At 41.7% G+C, this 21,858-nt stretch overlaps 1 protein-coding gene across 4 annotated transcripts in view; it reads left to right on the forward strand.

The window, feature by feature from the left end:
- si:cabz01090165.1 (uncharacterized protein LOC100333421 homolog) overlaps window positions 1–21,858 on the forward strand; it is a 219,372-nt gene that overhangs the window by 131,420 nt on the left and 66,094 nt on the right. For all 4 annotated transcript variants that reach the window (XM_044032537.1, XM_044032541.1, XM_044032538.1 and 1 more), the window contains one exon: window positions 10,685–10,767. The gene's annotated coding sequence lies outside the window, so the exon portion shown is untranslated. The remainder of the gene's footprint in view (window positions 1–10,684; window positions 10,768–21,858) is intronic.

A 21,858-nucleotide genomic window follows, 5' to 3' on the forward strand; every position in this document is an offset into this window, starting at 1 on the left:
TGTACTCCACCACTGTTCTGTGCCTTCATGTATTAGATTCTAATTATGGGCTGTTGTATTTTTTAGTATTGTATTGAGTGAAATTATTATTTTTAGATGTGCACAGTATTTAGGATTACAGGAAACATTAGTTATTGAAGTTATTCAAACATACATGTATCAACGACAGAAATGGACTGTTGTTAAAACACGTTCAGAGGAAGAATGATGGTGTAATCGTGTTCACAGAGTGACTGTAAAACTCGAAGACAGAGACTCCACCGGCCTGATATTTTGAAAAGAATTCAAACATACTTGCCTTGTATTGTTAACAGACTGTCCCTTTAACCTCTGTCTCGTACCTTATATTACCGCCCTTCAGATTTTTAATAACACCGTGATGATTCTCTTCATCTTGCAGTATCAGTGACCTGAGAGCTGGATGTCGTCTCATTTTATTTTATTTCATAGTGTGCTGCCCGAACATGAACATTGCTCTAGATTTAATGTTAGATAAATGTTAGTGGTTCCTGCAGAGGCAGAAGACCAGCCACTAAAATACTGAATCTGCTTCAAATATGGAGTTTGGAACCACAGACTTCTTAAAAGTGGATTAGATCTATAAGACTTCCAAGTGGAGGGAAAAAAAGTCACTTTTACATGTCCGGGCAGATGCATGACACTGCCACAGACAGACGAGCAAATCAAACGCACCTGTTTTTCAGGCTTTGGGCTGTAGGTTCCTTCTCTCCAATGAAGGACAATCTTAACGCCTCAGCATAACAAGGCAGTTTGGACAATGCTATGCTTCCAACTTTGTGGCAACAGTTAGTGTCCCAGTGCACAAAGCAAGGACTAAGAAAGAGTTTGGTGTGGAAGAACTTGACTGACCCGCACAGAACCCTGACCCCTAACCCCATCGAGCACCTTTGGGATGAGCTAGAGCAGAGATTGTGAGCCAGGCTTTCTCGTCCAACATCAGTGCCTGACCTCATAAATGCTCTACAGAATAAATGAACACAAATTCACATAGAAACACTTCAAAATGTTGAGAAAATTCTTCCAAGAAATGTGGAAACTGTTATGTTATAGCTGCCAAAGGTGAACCCACTGCATAGTAAAGTTCTGTAAATGTATTTGATTATGTCATCACAGTCCCTGTTGGTGTAACGCCCAGGGCTCTCAGTACTTTTGTCCATGTAAAACTATGTATATAACTAGAATACATCAATACTTCAATGTTGTTATCATCACTCTGAAAGCGGCAACCACACATTTCAGTTTCGGGAAAGTTGCTTCACCGGGTCAGCGACGTGAGCGACGCGACGTGAGCGTCTTCACTCCAACACAAACTTCATCAGCGACTCTGTCTCTGGATCAGCGCTGACGATCAAAGGCTGACACTTAGCGATGATCTATGTGTCCTCTTGTACTATTGATTATGATCGATATCTTCACTGCTAATCTTCTCCGGAACGCCGTTGCAGATGAGTTCACTGCATACGACTAATTAGTGCAGCTGTAGATCCTGATCCATATTTCTAAATCGATTGATCACTCTCATTGATCGCTGACTCAGGAGGTTGTGGGGTTTTTTTTTTTCTCTCTGTGACCTATTGACACACAGACGTGGGTCCTTTGCTGCTCGATAATCTCTTCCTGGCACTTCACTCATTTCAATTTAATTCAATTAACAATTCATTAAAGGCTCATAAGCGTGGCCTTAGCAAATACAATGGATCAATAAAAAAGAAGAAGGGTGTAATATACCACATGATTAATTCAATACTGAGCCTGGATTCTATCTATCATTATCTTTACTATCAAAAGCACAACATCACCAATACAAATGGAAAGTTCCAGCTGTTTTATTGTTCAGTCACTGCTTTAGATGCTGCCGTAACATAGATGCAGGCACTTCTTCCTCTTCTCGACATCAAAAACAAACATATTTTTACTTCTTCTGCTACATCCACACTCGTACTTTGTTATCTGGAAACACTGAGCTCAGATAAAAAGATGATCCACGCCCTGAAGAGCGTTTTAGCTCCATATCAGAAGTAACCTGCGCAGAACGATGCATTAAAAAACGGTGCCTGTCTGTCTCTGTCCACGTAAACTGGAGGTTTATTTCACTATAATGGTGAAAAGTCCGAGACTGGTGACGAGGTGAAATTGAAACTGAACGCGAGTGTCCAGTTTCCGGTTTCAGGGTGAGAGAAAAGTGATGAACACGTTCTGAGATTTTTTTTTAAATTGAATCAGTTTTTCCATGTGTCTGTGCTGCCTCTGTGTATCTCAGGCTGGTTCTTGCACAGAGAGCACACACTGCACTCCGCATGTATTTTGTATAACTGAGATATTAATTAATTCCGACTCCGTATTCATTCTACAACCCGCTGACAACCCAGATTCTATCTGTGGTAATTCACAACAGCCAGATGAAAACGCCACTGTGGTTATCAGCGTTATAATTATTGTGATGAGCATTATCATTGTTATTAGCAGGTTTTTTGTTGTGGATATTTTCCCCCTGTTGATGGAAACGTCTCATTTTCATGGCAGTGTTTGCTGTCCCTGCCTCGCTGCTCCTCCTGTCAGAGTCTCTGGCCAATCTCTCTTTTTATCACTGCTGAGAGGAAACACTCTCCAGTGGACTCATCATTACACCCTCCAATCCTTTGTGTTCGGACACCTCCTCCCGCGAATCGACCCTGAAACTCAAGGTCTTCAGCAGAACTCATGAACCACTGAAACAAAAATACACTGTCGAGACAATTTCTGATCTGATATCGTTCTTCTTTAGTGACACAAGTTAGGTGTTCGTGTGGATATTCTTTATTTATTACACAATTTCCACAAACTGTAATAAAAACCAGAATCCAAAAATTTTTTTTGTCCTTAATACTGATCAACCATCTCTAAGTTTAGGCTCGCAGTCAAGAGAGAACAAACAGTCCAGCTGTGTGAAAAAAAACAACTGTTCAGTAGTAGTCGTAGTCAATATCAGCTTAAAGTTATACCACGATATTCCATCCTGATGTAGCAAGAACTACATTTGTGATGGATAATTTCAAAATAAAAGTGTTTGTTTTGATGTGTAAGATATAGTATTCACAATTAAAAAAAATTATTATGATGCAATATGAATCTTAAAATATCAAAAACAAACATTTAAGTGGACGGGCCACATGAGATCCATTGAAGGGCTGCATGTTGCCCACGGGCCGCAAGTTTGAGACCTCTGTGCCTAAAGAACATGAGCGGGGTAAATGTATAACTCCCTGATTCTATAAACTACAATTCTGTAATGAAGAAATCATGAAATTAAAACATTTTCCAACTTCAATTTCACCTAAGGACTCGTCACATGGCGTCACTGTGATTCCACAGTCGTTGTGTTTGCTCAGAATAAACTATATGACAGTTGAGATGGGATTTTATTGATTTCACCTTTACATAAGTGTAATTCATCTGCTCATCATGCGCTGCCAGAAGTGATCTGTATTCAGTCACATGGTCACCTTGTTTGTTACATGAATTTCATGCCTAGTTAATGTCAATTTCTCTAATGCGCCTCTTGGTGACAAGGTGGCTCTTACATTTATATGATTGATCATCTGCTGCTGCTGCTGCTGTGGAAAATTTCTCTATTGGAATTCTCTTGAAAAAAAGATCCCAAAACACTGACCGACTGAAGAAAATTCAATGTATGTCTTTAAAACTTTAAAAAAAAGTTAAAAAAAGTAGCACTCATCAATTTTTATACATTTTTATTCAAATTTAAAACAAAAAATCAAAAGCTTTCTCTGAATGGTACAGAAGAGTCTTAGGGACACGTGTAAAAAAATTAAAGAAAACAGCATGAATTCTAAGGAAAAAAAGTCCGCGATTAAAGTCATAATTTTTAGATTAAAGAAAAAGTCAGAATTCTGAGATTGAAGTCAGAATTGTGACATTTAAGTCAGCATTTTGACATTTAAATCAGAATTCTGAGATTAAATCAGAATTTTCTGTGAAAAATGTGAGAATTCTCTGAGAATAATGTCAGATTTCTCTTAGAATAATGTCAGAATACTGACTTTAATTTCAGAATGTTGACGTTTTTATCAGAATTCATGCTGTTCTTTCTTTCTATTTTGTCTCTTACCTGTGGCCCCAAAACTCCGTAGAATAGTTTCCAATCTTATTTGCTTCCCCATGAGTATGTAATTATATGTTTATAGACGCTTATATAGAGAGAGAATACGCGTTTTATTGTAATCAAGGCAAGAGCCTGGCAGCCAAGATGGCAGCCTTGCTTTATGAAGGTTGCCATCTTCACTGCCTTGTTCCACACTCAGGCCAGCAGGAGCTCACGTCTCTCTCATTTTGAGGAGGAAGCTTTTTAGGAGGAAGAAGAGTGACATGCTTTCTAGCGAAGGCCACCGTAGTTACCGGACGAGCTTGGGGAAAAGAGGGAGAGCGGAGGAGTATATTACAATCAGTAGTCTCACCACTAAATGTCACAAATGATTACTTACTGGGCCTTTAAGGGGAGACAATGTGGACAACATGTATAATTTGCTCCAATGGGAAAGAAAGAACTGTGTTTAGCCGCTTGCTCTAATAAGGACTTATTGTAAAAAGCCTTAACTGTGTCCAGGCTAATGTGAGCAGAGGACACATTGAGAGGCTCCTTCACTGGGGAGTTTTTACCGTCTCAGCTGAAACTTTAAACTTCACATTATTTTTGTTTATTGGGCAGAAAAAAAACAATCTACGTTCTAGAAGTGCAAATGTCTTTTTCCTCCCGTGTGAATGTATTGTTAAACAAAATGTCCTCATGTCTTATTCCAGCCTCGTAATCTTTGACCGTTTCCATTTGACGATGCTTTTATCTGTCTTAAAGTGTTAAGATGATTAATGTCCAGTGAGCATTAAATGGGATCATATTATGTCTCTTTTTTTTTACTGAAATTGAGCTCTAATGACTCCGTGGTTTAACTTCTCTCGTGTCGAGTGATAATTTTCTTCCTCGCTCTTTATCTCACTCGTCCTCCTCCAGACTCCTCCTCATATTTCATTGTGCCTAACAGATTGATTTAGAGTCACATATCTCTCTCTGCGTGTGCGTGTGCGTGTGTGTGTGTGTGTCTCAGTCCGTTGACCGTAGTGTTTGAGCTATCCGAGGTTAGTAATGGATTTCAATTTATAGAAATAAAAACTTAGTGGCAGTGATGACCTGAGATTCATCGTTTACTCTCCTCTCTCTTTAGAAAGGGAAAGCCAAGGGGGTTTTTTTTGTCATGTGTAGCTGCAGATTAGTCCTCTCACTCATTCATTGAACACAGGGACTCAAGTCACATTAAATGATGTGAGTGGAATGGTTATTTTTTTGTGTTTCCATTAGGAAAAGTACCAAAATAACCGGCCCCAACAGTTCCATTTTTCGGTATCCTACCCTCGGGGTACCAGAGTGATGGTACAGTGCGGTAGCGACCGGCGTTACTTCAATGCCTGCAGTCTATTCTCATACAAAGCTTGACGTCGTGTTGAGACAAACAGGAAAAGAAACGAGCTGTGCCGTCGTCGTCTGTTGTGTCGCATTCAATGTCATGTTGGTGCACAGGTACAATACCACCCTATCACAGCACAGCGCACGCCCCGCCTACCAAGCACTGGTACTGTTCTCAGTCAAAACACAACCCTGACCAAGGGCTGTACCGTTCCAAACCAAACTGCACCATGATGGAAACATGCTTTAAGTTGCACAAACAGTGACTTCAGACTTGACTTTCAGTTTGACCTCAAAGGACTCGAGATACTAGCTAAACTTTTATCGTGTGTTTCTTCACATTGCATTGCAGTGGACCCTTTAAAGTGAACCTACAACTGATTTTAAATTTGAATACTCTGTTGTATGGATGATAGGACAGTACATGCTTTGAATTCATAAGATTTAACGACGCAGTTGTAGGGACACACTGACTGTAAGTGGAATAAGAGAATGCTGCTTTAACATCTCTGCCACCGTTCGGATTGTTTTGGTCTGGTGCTAAATTTAGCATTTTACACCTTTTAATGGGGAGGTATGACAAGGAGACAAGGAGACAAGGAGCGACACAGAAACAGGGAGGAAAGGAATGTGAGATATGTGAGCAGAGAGCGCGAGAGGGAGCGGGAGCATTCATTTGATATTCAGCCTGTAAACTGAGGAGGACCTCGGTCTATAAAACTGCAGAGACCAACGCACTCGACCTCATCATCCGCCTCATCAGTCATTCAAAACACCATCAGTCAGCCAGGAAATCACCCATCGAACACACACTCACTCACTCACCTCACACACTGACACTGACACGCCCCACTGGCTCTCCTCTGATTGGTGGACAATGTCCGTCAGCCGTTGCTGGTGAAATTTGAGGTTGAGGATAAAGTCTGTCTGTGATCAGGTGTCCGGTGGTGACTTCACTCGGGGGGGTTTGATCTCCTCCCCACAGGGACGTGACAGTGGAGTAATCTCGTTAGTAACACGATATCTAACGCCTGTGATCATGTGTGGAGATATTTAATACGAGTGATTATGGACCTACAGCAGTTTTATGGAGTGTAACTGTAAAAAATGTGTTTGTCATTTGAATAGAATCTGTAATGAGCTTAAAGGAGGCTGCAGGTGATGATGTCGCTGTGTTAATATCCACATCAGTGCTGCTGCTGCTGCTGCATGGCCAATCAAGGTGCTTTACACCGCGTATCACACACCACGCTGTCATACAATACTTCATATAGATGATTTCTCGCTAATAACAGAGTAATAATGGAGCAATCAGAGGCTATTTGGAGGTGGTCTGTGTTCATTTTCATGAGAATCCAATATCCTCCAGTCAGTTGAGTTCACAAATTAAAAGATTATGAATATGTTTGCATACGACTCGGTTGCTTTAAACTTGTAGCGAGTAAACTTTACAAATGTAATAACAGAGGAGCCATGACTGCAGTGAAACGGCCCTTAATACGGAGAATAATCCTGAAATTAAAAACAGGAACTCAGTCTCAAACGTTCATCCAGTCCTAAATGTGTCAGTGGAAAGGCTTGAACACAGATTATGTGTAACCATCAGGCCTCCCCATGCTCTTTTTTTGTGATCTATCTATTGCATTTCTATCAATATCTCTCCCAGGTCTTATCCAAACACTGCTAAAGTGCACACTTAGGCAGTGTTGAGTAAGTTTGAAGCCTGTTAAGAGACCTGTTGGACAATTAAAAGACAGATGTTCCTTGCATTTATACAAAGACATTGTGGCTTGTGTTTATGTGTGGTTCAAAAACATGAAGATGCTAAATTGCCTCACAAGATGTGAATGTGAGAGTAAATGGTTGTTGCTGTTTGTGTGTGTGTGTGTTGGCACTGAGATGGACTGGCAACCTGTCCAGGATGTACCCTGTCTTTCTCCCTGAGTCAGATGGGATTGGCTCCACCCTCATGAGGAGAATAAAGTGGGAGACGATGGATGAATGGACGGACAAAAAGCTTCTTGTTTATTTATGTACTACATTCTTCTTCTAATGTACAAATCTGGGCATGGCCCCTTAGAGGTTCTGCAAAAACAGTTGTAGGGGCCTCAACACTGTGAAGTTTGGGAATCTCTGATGTAGAATATTTGTATCATTGATTCTGAGTCCAGGCAGGAGAAATTCTGTTTGGGCTTAACACAAACTCCCCATCTCAACCCGAGAGAGGGGAGAGAGAGTGAGAGAGAGAACTGGGGGACCTACGGGGGGAGAGACTCTGCTCTGACCATCTGCCAGGCTTCAGCCTCTGCCAACACACACACACACACACACAGGTTTCCATTTATTTGCACAGCCTGAACAATACATTATCTCCAACCATCACTATGACCAGTTAATGCCTCACCCTTACCTGATCCCACGCACAGTTTAAATCTTAGACCTTAACCCGTCCCTCTGATATTAGGCTCTCCCTTATTAGGACCAGGTTTCGGTCTCCATGAGAAGATTCTCAGAATTGAATCTTGGCATTCTGAAGTTTTCTAATGGCTGCAAATATACAATAACAAGAGTGTTTTCAGTGTGATGAATCGTTCCTTCTCTCTCAGGATAGAACCGTGTTCTGCTACTTCTGGCGTCTTCCTCTTGATTCTTATCCTCCCTCCACTCCGTTGTTATCTCTCCTCTTTCTCTACAAATGCACTCACACTCGCCCTCATCTGCATCACTACTGCTAACAATAACAACTATATTCAGTTCAAATCTATCTGAAGGATGAAAATATCAATGAGGATTTTATATATTTAAATGTTGCGTAATCCTCTTTAACCTGAAGGCTCAGCTCTTGTCTTTTGTCTGTTTTTTTTTTGTGAGAGAACAGGAGTCATCTCAGTGCAGTCTGCACACACACACACACACACACACACACATCCACTCTCAGCTCTGCTCATTATAACGTTATTTATAAAGAGCCAACAGTTCCCACTGTGTGTGATATGAGCACATAGTCAGTGGCAGTGAAGAGTGTGAGTCATCTGAGGGAAAAACACCGAGTTCATCCGCCTCATATGATCACTGTACGGAGAGACTCAAAGTGAGACGTCGTCTCTCTTCTTCTTCTTCTTCTTCACGGATCCTCCATTCATCTGCGTTCACGACAACGGGGAGAGAAAAGCGTGAAATGATCTGTTCATCAGTCACTTCCAGCCTCTAACTAATGTGATCAATTATAAGCAATCAGACATCAGGCTATCAATGCATCCATCTCTCCAACGTGCGTTTATTCCCTCTTTCATCAAAGCAACATCATGTATGCATCCATCTCTTCTCCATTGCTCCCTCGCTCTTGTATCTTTTGGCTCCCCTTTCTTATTGTCTCCTCTCATCTTCCCTCCTTCCTCCCCCTTCTCCCTCTTTCTTCACCCCTTGCCCTCCAGACTCCTTCCCTCACTTGACAGACGTCAGATGTCTTACCTCAGTTTGTTTACACTACAACAACAAACGTGGTTTATTTACTTATTTTCCTGTGATGTTGTCGGAGTAATATGTGACACGGCGAGGGAGGATTTTGGCTGAGTCACTGAGGTGTCGTTAGATCCAGATGATTCTGTCCTAACCTCAGCACTGTTGTAACACGGCAAATGATGCTAATTTCACATCGTCACATGACTCAACACAATAATTTCTTCTACTCTCGTCCTACTCGGGAGTCTGCAAGTCACATCGACTTTAACCCTTTGAACACAGAGCATTTCGGCAGCTTTTTTTCCATTACTGTGTTCAAACGTACGGTATACACGGAGGCTATAAGAATATAGAGTGCCTTACCTTTTTTTACAGCACAACCAAGGTAATCTGGTCTGCTCCCGCCGTTTAAATGCTCTCCTAAAGGCTTATGTTACCCCTCGATCAAAGGATTGTCATACAAGACAATCCAGACTCTTTTCATGTGTCGTTCCACGCTGGTGGAATGACCCGAGCTCTACCAGAACAGTCCCTGTCTTATCTTCAAGAAGCTCTTGAAAACCCAGCTCTTCCAAGATCATCTTCTGTCCTATAGCACTTACCTTACCCCCTTCCCCTGCACTCTCACCCTCTGTCAATCCAATGTTCCTATTTAATGGATTTCTCTCCAAGACTTCTCCTCTGTAGCTTATTCCTCTTTTGTAAGTCGCTTTCGATAAAAGCGTCCGCTAAATGCTTAAATGTAATCTGATTCATTTTCACCAGCTATATAAAAACACCTGAGCACAAAGTGCTCACAATGTTTAAAATAGGATTGAATTTGTGAAGGAATGCGTGTTTAAGGAGTTGTGTATTCTTCCCATGGCAATTTATAATAATGTCCACTCTAACTGTTTGGACATTTGTGTCCTCTGTCTCACAGTAAAACATATAAGAGTTCAGGGTGGTCCTGTGTGTGTGTGTGTAAACTTGATAAAGTTTACTTCCACTAATGAAGCTACAGCGGCAGTTTGATTCGGCTCAGATCCAAAGCAGAGGCTCAGTGTTGAGATGGAGGAAGAATGAGAGCTGTTTGAGTCAGAGAGCTCTGTGGTGCACGGAGCCAGTTTTTAATCGGGGACTTCTGGACTCTCCAGCTGTCCTGAAGAGCTCTCACACACACACACACACAAATAATAGTGTATTATGAGGCGTGGACACCAGACAAACGGGGAAACATCACATGTTCATAAACACAAATTGAGAAGATATCATGGCGAAGATGCTTTTTGATGATTGCGTGTCGTCAGACCGGATGTCTGGACCAGGACTCCCTCGTCCACTTACCTCTCCCACCAGGCCGCGCTGTCCGGGTCCAAACCACACTCTCATTAAACAGATGTATTGGCCTCTGCGGTACATAAAGCCAACGCTCGATCATCCCAACTCAGCCATTTAGAAGTGGAACATCAACGCCCTCGCTGTGTATGTCATAATCGATGAGTTTCGATGACAACGGAGGGGAGGGGCTTACAGGAGAAAAGAGTGATCTGCTGATAAAGTGGGTGATAAAGTCTGGTTCAGGTGATGCCTCAATAAATCCATTACCATTATGAATGCCTTATTTTAAGATCACCTTGAGGAAGTTATTTTAAATTGGTTTAAATGTGTCTTTTGTTTCTCTGTGCAGACTGACATTGTTCGTTAAACAGGGAGGAAACTGTGTTATCCACATCTCATGAAGGGTTTTATTTATTTATTTTGCAGATCAATCTGTTGCCACGCCACAACTGGACTTCACTCTGATTGGCCCCCCTTCATAAAGAAACACTCAGCCCCGCCCACATCAGGTAGGTTTGATTTACATGCATTAAAGTTGCTTTCCACCGTTATATGACGGCCGAGACTCAAACCATGTGTCCGTGCCTAACTCTGCTCCACAGCTGTGTGTGTGTGTGAAATATGTCCATGCATTTCTGCATATTTTAAATCATGTGTCTGTTTGTCCGAGTGTGGGGTCAGTGGTGCTATGAGTTATGATGAAGTCAATCTGGTTTTTGTTTGTCGTGAAGTTCAAGACACAAAAAGAACCTTTCACACAAATACCAACATGTACAAAGACAAATACACAAGCCGATATACAGACCGCTGTGTGTCTGTGAGCACGCGTGTGCCGTCTTCGTATGATTCAATCTCATGGATGACCCTCATTTATAACACAACCATAAGGATACAGCAGATAAACGGATGAAAACATGAATATAGAAAGGAAAACGAGTCATTAAAACACTTGCAGACTTGTAGTGGAAGTTGAGTAATTCCTAAAATGACCAAGCGATACAAGGGAATTCATCTTTTGTTTCTATTCACCATGCCTTTGGTGATGTTTTAAAGGTGTGTCTTCTGTGCTGTGTGTTCTCCTGTAGTTACTGTATGTGGCGGTTGATGGGTTCCATTAAACACTGTGCAGGGCAAAGGCACCCATTAGGGGAATAAAGCTGTCATTCATTCATGCAGATAATGGAAGGCAGCAGATAAATAAATCAGCCCATGAATAAAACCGGAGTCTAGTTTGGAATGTGATAAAGCACATGATTTAAAGAATAATGAAAAATATCATCATATACAGGCTGAATCACAGTGTGTTTGCCAAAAAAAAGCTCTTGTGTCTCCTGTGCATGATAGTACATGTGGTCCTCCAGCTGATGGAGGACACATCTGCATCAAGGACACTTCCTCCGCCTCCTAAAGCAGAGAGGAGAAAGGGAGGCGGCGGCAGCAGTAAAGCCGAGCATCAGCTCAGCTGCAGCATTAACAACAGTTTTATAGGCCATGAAAAGTAACAGTGGAAAGCCGCTGATAGTGTTTGGGTGGCACAATCACACCATAATAGCATTTATGGGCAATTGGATGTGAGGAGAGTAAAGCACTGGGAGCATAAACATTTACAAATAATGATTTTTTTTTATTTTGATAATATAAATCACAATGCTCCCGGAAGCCACGGACAGTTTTATGAATGTATTAAGCTTTTAAATATTTATTTTTACTTAATGGGATTTTTAGACGTCTTTGTACTTGTTACTGTCCGGAGCAAGAAGCAACCGTCCATATCCAATCTGAGAAAAAAATAAACCAAGCTCAGCGCTTCAATAAAGGCACAGCAAGACAACGGTTTTGTATTAAAGCACGGGTCAGACATGAGTTTGATCTTGAGTTGAAATCTTGAAATCTGCTGATAGTGAGTTCATGTTTAGATGCTGGACTTTTGTTTGCCTGGTGAGAGTCGCTCGCACAATGTAAATACAAACAACAGCTTCCTGTGTCGATGGGGAGGAGCTTTGATCAGCAATAATTTGCACCACTCGTACTAATCTGAGCCTGAAGGATCATTAGTGCTCAAGTGTGGGCCCCACGGTTGGTGTAGTGGTGAGGTTTTCTCCGGGTTCTCCTGTTCCCTCCCACAGTCCAAAATCATGCAGATTTGTAGTTCAGGCAAACTCTAAAGTGACTGTAGCTGTGAGTGTGGGAGTGGACGCTTGTCTCTATGTGGCCCTGTGATGAACTGGCGACCTGTCCAGTGTGTACCCCTCCTTTCGCCCCCTGTGTCAGCTGGTTTTGGCACCTGCGCTCCCCGTGACCCTCATGTGGAGGATAAAGTAGTAAAAGATGAATGAGTTTCCTGTACTTTGGTTATGGAGCTTTGACAAGAGTGCTGATAGGAGAGGGTGATGTGTTCTGATGAGAGTTTTTACAGTTCTGTGTACTTGATGTACAAGGTTCTTTGGGGGGAAAAGTGCAGGTCTCTCCATCAAACAGACCTGTCCAAGCCTCACTTTTCTTTTTATGTTGATCTCTCAGACCTTCTCTGTCTTCCATTTGCTGGGTGGATTTCTCCGGTTCTTCCACCCTCCGTGCTCGAGGAAGGTGCTGCCAAAGGTTACAGACAAAAAACAAAACCGTCTATCCTCTTTCTAATCACACATCAGCAGACTCACTTCCTTTGTGTAAACCGAGCTTTTGTCTCTCTGCAGCGTTGGCGAGGCTCACAGGGAGCCAATCAAAATGGCAGATGGTGTCAGGAGAAGTTAGACTGTGCAACTTGTATAATGACACTTTAATATGTTATGTAAACTCCATAATGACAAACTCAGCAAAAAAAAACAAAGAAAAAATGACTTATGGGGCTGCTGTGAAGAAGCTTTTAGAGGGAAATTTAAAAATGAATCACACCACTGATTATCACTTGTATTCAACAGCTCTGGAAACCAACGTCAGTCTCAGCAGCTCCCATTGAGGATCTATATATATATATATATATATATATATATATATATATATATATATATATATATATATATATATATATATATATATACATATATTACTCGCTGCCAGTAAGCTGGACATTTTAAAGTTGGGCATACGTAGCATAGCGTAATACGCTTTGAGAAAGCAGCAGAGCAGAGACAAACGTTTTTAGAACAAATGTTGTTTTTTTATGATTTCTTTTGCAGTGGTGATGAGAACATTTGATGTGTCTTTTATGAAGAAGGAGTTGAAGCTTCACAGAAAACCCATCTTTCTCCCATCAGGTGCTTTTCTTTTGTTGCTAAACCCAACCACGGTGATTACTACAGGGCTGTTGCAGTGAAGTGATTCCCTATGCAGTGGGGCGTGATTCTGCAGTATGCTGTATTATTGCACACACCCCACACACACACACACACACACACACACTCACTCACTTACAGTTGCCTGTCGACCGCAGCAGAAATCCACACTGGTAATGGCGCCACCAGTGCTCTGTGCTCCTGATGTGTGGGTTCTAGATTGACTGCCCCTCTCTTGTGGAGGTAGTTTTGTGTGATTTCAGCAGCTGACTGTCCGGCACCACTTCTTATGCTCCAGTAGATGGCGTACTATAATATCTCCGCCTACGGTGTAAAGCAGCGGCTGTGACGTTCTAATGCATTTCACTTCCACAGTTGTATTTGGCTTCATCGACTCCTCGTGTAACTCTCAGCTGGCACCGGCGTGATCTGCTCACTGACTCGGTGCTGGAGGATGGAGTTTTGCCTCGATAACTGGATGGTTGTATATTTTTTGGCTCCAATGTTGCATGTTTCCTCATCTACATTCCCTGGCTCTCCCGTTTCATTAGTCTGAAAAGCTGAAATGTTCCCAAATGGGCAATGTGACATTTGGTTTAGCCTCCAGTGCAGTTGCCACTTTTACAGAGTGAATTCATTTGGAACACAAGTTGAGGTTGTGTCGTGTCGTGATGACGGTGGCTTGCCATCGTGTTGTGATTGTTACATTCCATTTTTTGCAATCGCGGGTACAGGTACAATGATTCCCATCACCCTCATTCCCTCATTTCCACAAACATTTAAAAGGCCATTGATATGCACATCATGTACAGTAAATAAGTAAGTAACTTCATTGTCATTCGGAAATGTGAGCTGATGTGACTGTGCTTCGTTGAGGGCGTTAATGTTCCAGAGAAACGGCAAAAATAAATCTATCAATCTACTGAGTTGGAAAAGTTTGTGTGTTTCTGAATCGTAAACTTTTTTATTTTTCCACTTTGATGAGCGCGAAACAACATTACTGTTCCAGCTACGTTGTCTCATTTAATTTGGATTCTTTTGAACTCTATTCTCAGCTCTCATCAGTCTGACTATTCTCTCCCAACATCACGCAGCCGCTTTTGCCGTGAAGCTTTGTTGCTGATACGCGTGGAAACCTCCGTGTGTAGTGGTGGTGATGTACAGCACGCCGAAGAAAAGATGTCGCGAGTGTGACTGGCTCTTTAGCCTGCTGCTAATGGAAACCAGGGGAAATGAACACATTGACTGGTTCAGCGCAGAAACCTCAGGGGTTGGATGAATGAATGCTGGAGGATTTAATAGACACGACAGAGACGATACATCTATGCAGGTGTATTGTGTTGGGCAGAGGAATCGTTGGGATGTGTCACACAGGTGTTACACAGCTGTCTGTGGAGACACAGATGTACATCTGAAGGCGATGTGATTATTTTAAGTCAAGCAGCAACTGACAAATGTGTCAGCTCAAAGGTGTGTGTATCTTTCAAGTCTCTTTTGTTTTGTTTTGATTTGATTGTAATCCTGAGTCATGTTTGATGGTCATTTTTTTTTTTTGTGGAAGTAAGCTATGGAGCCACGATACAGTTCTAGCACGACTTGATTCGACGTGATTGTCCCTTTTTTTTTTAGTACCTGCTCTGGCAAGGTTCCAGGTGAGCTGAGCCAGGACTAAAATGTGACACCGACAGACTGCCGGTCACTGATTGGTCAGAGAGTGTCGTCACTCCCGACGTCTGACACAAGAAACAAGCTGAACAACGCTGAACTGTAGATCAGTGAAAAAGACTTAAAAATCCTGAAATCATGCGTTAATCTCCAACATTCAGCAAAGAAAATGTCACAACCCCATTAGTTCAGTGACTGATTGTAATGATTAAGTACATGGAAGATATCTGCTTTGCTCGTCACTAGTTTGTGTTTGTGATGTGTATAAAATGGCGTCACGGCAGTTTAGTGATGGAAAGCAAGTAGAGTAGAACTGAGCTGAGCTCGAACCGTGTAATGGAACTACACGGTTGAACTAAAACCTGGAACGTTTAGGCCATGAACTCAGACCACTTGCAAGTGAACTCCGGAGCAGTTCATCACTGATGTGAACTCTATCGACACCTTTCACTGGCAGCGCAGTATTTACGACTACGGCCTCAGTTTTCTCATCTACATCCTCCCCGTGATGTGACGGGAGAACTGAGAAGAGAGCGAGGGCTGCTGATAGACGAGAACATTGCATGCATCCTTTACAGAAGTCACCTGACTGTTCCAATTATCAGCTCACCTCCCACTTCTCTCAGCTCCTCACTCAACCCGAGGATGAGAACTCCGAGGCTGTAGCACTGCTCCTCACCAGTGAACATTAACCTGCCAATGCTCAAGAATGTAGTTAATGTTTTGTCTTTGTACCGGTGTATATATCTGACCAATAACTGATCACATGACCTTTGTTTACAGTTGATAGTGTCTTTGAGTTTTGTTAACCCTTTAACACCGAGCACATCGCAGGCGACACGTTACTGTAATTACGCAGCGGTTTGTGCTATCGGAAAATTTCCAGCTGTTTCTGAAAGCTGAGAAGTTGCACGTCACAGTAATTTCACTCATGCTGTTGCAGGAAGTCGAGAGAGAGAGTTGGAAAACCGCCTGTACATAGTTAACTTTTTTGGGCCATTTATTATTTAAAATGTGATTTATACTATTGAAATTTAACACTCACACACAAAATCTGGTGTTCATGTACAACTACAGAGTTTTTTTCTAAATAAAACTTTTGTGTTTTTATATACACTATTTTAACATGTACTAAGTTGTAAAAGGCCACACGGTGGTGTAGTGGTTAGCACTCTCGCCTTGCAGCGAGAAGACCCGGGTTCGAGCCCCGGTTGGACCAAGGGCCTTTCTGCATGGAGTTTGCATGTTCTCCCCGTGTGTGCGTGGGTTCTCTCCGGGTTCTCCGGATGTAGCTGAGATTGGCACAGCACCCCCCGCGACCCTCTGGTGGAGGATAAAGCGGTTAGATGATGACTGACTGACTAAGTTGTAAATAACTGCCACATATTGAAAGTTATTCTGGGAAAAATAAGCAAAAAGCTCTTAGTCACATTTTCTGGCCCTTTTATGGTTAAAATAAGAAAAAAGTCGAAACAGGCTATTAGGATTAAGATTACTCTTACAAAGGATGTAAACTGGTTTATAATGACATTAGAAATGAAATTTAATCCAGACAACACTGTTTTCCTCGTTAGATTCATGTCTCTGTATTGAAAGCTGAGGCTGATTCTTTATTTTGAAGGGGAGTTCTTTGTTGCACCTGCAGTGGACAGTCCTCTCCCACAATGCAGTGCAAACAGAAAACAGAGAAAGTGAGTCACAGCTGGAAATTCAGTGAGACACATGAGAACGTCGCTTTGCTGACAGAGAGTGTGCATACATACTAACTAACAAAAGGTCAGTTTGAGGAAAATGAGGAAGGTGATCCATCTCACTGTGAGCTTTCACATCAGCACTTTTTGTTTTTCTAACACTATCTATTTTTCTTTCTTTAACACAAGAACAAAGGAAGTGTGTCACGGAGCTCAGTGTTCACTTCACTGCTCTCAGCTCCATCCATATGTGATATAAACACTATTTTACACCGTGCAAAAGAAAAAAGAAACATGTTTTGAATCGAATTTTAAACCAACCAAAGCAAAGTCAAGGATGAAGCCACAACAACAGAAAATAAATGAATTTATGTGCTAACTCGATTGAAAATGAAGCAGCAGAGAATCTTATTATTCCATTATTTATAGACCACATCGTCACAAAAACTCCTCTCTATTCTTATTCTTATACTGAACTCAAGGGTTGAGATCTGACCCGGTTTCTCTTACATTTACAAATCGATAGTTTGGCCAACGCTGAAATAAATTGATGACTGAGTACATGTACATTGTACGTGTAAGTGGAGTTAAAACCCTGAGCTGTAAATGAAATATACCAGAGTGGATCCAAACAGACCTCATTTGTCTCTAATGCTCTTTTTCTCTTTCAACTCACTGTAAAAAACTTTATTCATTTACTTTAAGGCAGAGACCAATACTGTTAATGCGCCGCCTCTCACTGAGTGTCACTGTGTGAGTGTGTGTTAACGTTGCACGTGTGTTTCCGTGTTTTTTAATCCATCAGTGGGGGTCAGACCCTCAGGGTTTCCTCATTATAGATTAAATGAGAGGGTTTTTTCTCAGTCAGCACAAACACACACACACACACACACACAGAGAGGTGCATGGTGGTTGTTTGACATCAGTGTCACCTGAACAGATGCGTCCAGTTGAATTCACCACACGTCCTCAGCTCACTGCACATGCTCCATTTTTTTTTTTTACTTCTGATTCATTTCCTTTTCTTTCTTCCTTTTTCTTCATCCTCTTCTTTCTTTAGTCGTTCCTTTTCTCCTCTCTGCAGTCTCTTCTCGTCGCACTCCTCTGCCGCGCCGTCTTTGAAGTCCTCATCACATTTCTCCTCTGCTCTCTTCCTCATGGCCATTACAGACAGAATGTGACAACGGCACAGCTGCATTCATAGATCCATTATTTTTAATGGCCTGCGCTGCTCTGTGACCATTTTACTGTACAGCGCGGTGGTGGACTTGAGCACCGCACTCAAATATTGATCCTCCGGAGTGTCGGTATAGGTAACAGGCCTTTTTGTCTTCTGAAACCGAAAATAAAAAAGGTGAAACGTCTTTGACTAAACTCAAGCAAGTCCGCGGCCTTTATCTGCACTTTTGAACATGACAATGACTCGGATGACTGAGAACCAGACGCACAGGAGACTCTGCTCCCTTATTTGTGCCACTTTACTTACAAACACAGAGACTGTGTGACGGAGAGACAGACAGGTAGTTAACCAACCCTCCATCCTCAGGCTTTGACGTGTCTGTGTTTGTCCTGCAGACATCAGCTCCTCTTTAATAGAAGGACCTAGTGTGTCCACAGCTTTGATGAGGTGTGTGTGTGTCCTTAATGAAGAGCCTCACACAGCATTAGTGTTGGTTAGAAGTCCCAGTGCGTCCGTAGCTGTGCAGGTCCAACTTGTGTTTACTTTCAGTTGTGCTACTCATGCTATGCTCTCTGTATAATTAACATGAACCTCACAAGTGAGACGAAACGTCTGTATTATAGTAGATAACATGTGCTAAATGAAGAACTGAAGTCTATATTCTACATTTAGAATGCTGCTTAATAGGCTACACCTTACTTTACTTTACTAGTGTGTCCTAATCTGCCTTTTTGTTCAATGTCAGCTGACCAGCAGCCCCACGACTGTCATGTGGAGGATAAAATAAAGCAGCAGACAATAGATGGATGAGTGGAAGTCAGAAGCCATGTGACTTTTTGCCTGTAAACATGTGCTGAGCGTTGTCGTCTTCAACCTGCGGCGACAGTATTAACCTCTTTAGGACCTTTATTTTGGTGTAAACACTGACCTGGTCAGGACGAGTCCTAATGAGGCCCAATCTCTGCTCTGTGTTTTCCCCTGCAGAGGAGTCACGAGTGTGTGTGTGTGCGTGTGTGTGTGTGTGTGTGTGTGTGTGTCATCTGCATCACACTCAGCTCAGATTCATGCACTTCTCTGCTATTTTTTCCTGTGACTTTATAACGCGGGCTATCATCCCTGCTTCAGCAGTGTGTGTGCATGTGTGTGAGTTTGTGTCTCCTGCTTTGTTGTGAAGACGTGTGATCACATGCTGTGAGAGTACAGGCAGAGTTAAGCAGGTCGGCTGCAGCTGCACATAGCAATTAAAGCTGAGCACAAAGAGCTGGATGATGATGATGATGATGGATGAACAATAACAGACTTTATGGGACAATGTGCGTTTTTTGTTTTTTTGTGAAGGTGTTGTGTTTGTTCCAGGTGAGCTTTCATTCTAAACACCAGCAAAACATGATTACAATCCTTTGTAAAAGTCAATCAGAGCTTTTACGGTGTCAGTAAACCGCCGAAACTACCATCGCGCACACTGTGAAGCAGCAGCGCGTCGGTCGCCTTTAATGAGTCTATTCTGTCGCCGGTAATGAAGAGAGACGCGGGAGAGTTCAGATCAGGAAACACAAGTTTTTCTTGTGATTATCACATCACATTTACCCCACTAATTTCCCTCTTTTCTTCACTGTTTGAGAGAAACATTCACTCACCTGTCGTGCACAAAACAGTTTGAAGGCAATAAAAAAGAAAACACACCAATTACAGTGATTTTCTTTTAAATGAAGAAGGTAAACACACTGGTGACTAATGGAATTATAGTGATGTTTATTGATTTGCAGGGTCATTATGATTTACCACAGTGTCTGTGGTGAATCACAGTTTCATTGTGTTTTAAAATGCTATTATTTTGCAATTCTCAACGGGTTTTAAGTCCATATTAACAATGTGAAGCAACTCTTACCAGTCTGTCATGATGAGGAATGAAATGAATGCAAATACACTTACTTATGGTCCTTTATTCTGCTTGTTCATTGTTTGTCTTGTCTTCTCCTTCTCAGACGAGGAGGGGAATACGTCATTAAAAAGGTTTGGTTAGTTTCACTAAAGTGTGAAAGCAAACTCGGACCGGCTGAATGTCGCTAACCAATGAGTCCCCAGTCGTACCGAGTCTAGCAGACTATTAGTTGTGAAGATGACCTCAGTGTTGGGCAGTGAACAATGTCATCGTCCATGTGGCAGACGTACATATATACCACATTTTCTCTGTCACTCTCCTTTGCTTCTTCTTCCTCTGCCAGGCTGCAGTGTTAATATATGCAAACAGTCTTAAATAAGTCAGGCAGAGAGATTCTGTGACACAGAGAAACGGCAGAATGAATTTTCCCACCATTTCTCAGCAGCTGTAGCTTCATTTATATATGTATTCATTTATTTCGCCTCCTGGCAAAGCAGTTGATCTGTTCCATGTTTTTAGCTGAGCATGCCACACACACACACACACACACACACACAGAGACCGTTCATCAGCTGCTTTTAAAAGTGTCACACCGATCCAGGCGCCTTATGTGAGCAACATGGTGCTCAAGACGCTGCATGCAACAACGATGGCCAAAAAAACACTTTCATCTCAGAATTCTGACTTTTTCTTTAATCTCAGAATTCTGACTTTAACATCAGGAGTCTGACTTTTTTTCTCAGAATTCAGACTTTAATCTCAGAAATCTGAATTTAATCTCAGAATTCAGACTTTTACTTTAATCTTAGATTTCTACATTTTTTTTCCTCTGTTTTCTGATTAAAATCTCAGAATTCAGAATTGTTTTCTTAGAATTCTGACTTTAATCTCAGAATCTCATTTGTTTTAATCTTTTTGTCAGAAATCTACTTTTTCTCAAAATGTTGACGTTTTCGATAAAAAAAAATCTTAGAATTCTAACTTTAATCTTTAGTCTTTTTCTAGCTCCTCTGTATTCTGATTTAAAATCTCAGAATTCATGCTTTATTATTATTATTAGTAGTAGTAGTAGTATTATCACTGTTATTATTAATTATATTTGTGGCCCTAATACTCTTCCGTAGTTGCCTGCACCCACTGCATAAACATATTTTAGTGTCCTCTGTCTGCATCAGGGAGAAAACCTCTCACCTGAAAAGGTCATGATTTTAATTTAAAATAACAGTTTGATGACTCAGGTTATTCATTAGCTGAGTAAAGTTTGTACAAGTTCACTGAGCCGGAGAACATTAATATTTAGAGAAGCAGGAGTGTTGACACATTAACTCATTAACAGTAATGACTGCACATCACGGCTTGTACATGCCAGCGCTCATTAAAGTGCAGCGTCCGTTGTTAGTGTAGCAGCGGCACTGAGGCGACTCTGTGCACACGGGGAGGAAGCGAGGTTTTTTCATGACCCACTTTCACCGCCAGTTATTTAACAGTGAGAAATTTAATACAACATTAACTGCACTTAGCAAGCATTAAGTGCAAAATTATTTATGATAGTATTCACTGGGGACGTCGACGTATTTCCGAGACGTAAGACCTGTTAATGCTGAAACAGCACAGGCAGGAGAATAATTCACATTCACTTACATCTGCTTAAAAAACTTTCACAAACTTTGTGTCCAATGCTTCTGTACTCGTCAGGCTCTTGCAAAAAATAACGGCTGATAATAAGGATGTAGAGTGGAGATAAAGAGAATCGGGACTGATTTAACTTTGCTCACACTATAATGATGAGGAATAGGGAAAAGGTGCAAGTCCTCATGAATATAATTTATCCTGTAGAGACGTCCAGTTTCCCCACTGACCGATATGGTCAACCATGACCTCTGACCTTTGTGCAGATGTTTATCTGTGTC

Source organism: Solea senegalensis, linkage group LG8, assembly GCF_019176455.1.
Source record: "Solea senegalensis isolate Sse05_10M linkage group LG8, IFAPA_SoseM_1, whole genome shotgun sequence".
In the NCBI taxonomy this organism is placed as follows: domain Eukaryota; kingdom Metazoa; phylum Chordata; class Actinopteri; order Pleuronectiformes; family Soleidae; genus Solea; species Solea senegalensis.